Consider the following 1,142-nt stretch of genomic DNA (forward strand, 5'->3'; position numbering starts at 1 on the left):
TTGACCTGGGTTTGTTTGGGTCTTTGGGGATATGGTATAGGTGGTTTATATGGCGTGGGCGGTACGTAAATTTTATCTTTAGGTTCTTCTCCTTTCTCTCGACCTTCCTGGTCTTCAGATCCCTCTGGTTCCTTTACTTCGTCCGTGGGTTTGGTACATTCCTTAGAAGTTTCGGGTTCACTTAATCTTGGGTTTGGTGGCTCATCATAAGTGTTCCCACTTCGTAGGGTAATGGCATTGGCTTGTCCTCTCGGATTTTGTTGAGGTTGTCCAGGGAATTGTCCTCCAGGTGTAGTCTGAGGGGCTTGGTTTAAAGCTACCTGAGAGATCTGGGTTTCAAGCATCTTGGTATGAGTAACTATTTGGTCAACCTTGGTTCCTAACTGAGTAATCAATTCGTTAACATGAACGTTTTGATTCATGAACTCCTTGTTTTGTTGGGTTTGAGCGGTGATAAAATTTTCCATAATTTTCTCAAGGCTCGGTTTTGGTGGTACAGGTTGCATAGGTTGATTTGATCTAGGGGCTTGATAACTAGGTCTCGGAGGTGCATTATTTTGAATAGGGTTATTGTTTTTATAGGAGAAGTTAGGGTGATTCCTCCATCCAGGGTTATAGGTATTCGAATATGGGTTCCCTTGGGTGTAGTTCACTTGCTCGGAGTGGGTTTCGTTTAATAGACTGCATTCTGCGGATTGGTGTCCGTGGGTTCCACATATCTCACAATCCGACGAAACTGCGGCTACATTATTCGGGTTTATGCACATATGCTCGACCTTAAGGGCTAATGCATCCATTTTAGCCTGCATCATGTCTATAGAGCTTAGTTCATGCACTCCTCCTTGGGCTTCCTTCTTCTCAACTGTCGCTCGTTCGACTCCCCATGATTGATGGTTTTGAGCCATATCCTCGATGAGGGCACTAGCTTCAGGATAAGGCTTGTTCATCAGAGCACCGCCTGCGGCAGCGTCAATGGTCATCTTTGTGTTATAATGAAGTCCATTATAGAAGGTTTGAATGATTAACCAATATTCTAAACCATGATGTGGGCATGCTCGTAACAACTCTTTATATCTCTCCCAAGCTTCGAACAACGATTCTCCATGGTTTTGGGTAAATCTAGTTATATGGTTTCGAAGAAC

At 43.8% G+C, this 1,142-nt stretch overlaps 1 non-coding gene across 1 annotated transcript; it reads left to right on the forward strand.

Moving 5' to 3' along the window:
- The first annotated feature begins 1,035 nt into the window (after positions 1 to 1,035).
- Positions 1,036 to 1,142, forward strand: LOC127133015 (small nucleolar RNA R71). Its single transcript, XR_007807015.1, has one exon. It is a non-coding gene; the product is annotated as a small nucleolar RNA R71 (small nucleolar RNA).

The sequence above is a fragment of the Lathyrus oleraceus genome, chromosome 3 (genome assembly GCF_024323335.1).
Source record: "Lathyrus oleraceus cultivar Zhongwan6 chromosome 3, CAAS_Psat_ZW6_1.0, whole genome shotgun sequence".
NCBI lineage: Eukaryota > Viridiplantae > Streptophyta > Magnoliopsida > Fabales > Fabaceae > Lathyrus > Lathyrus oleraceus.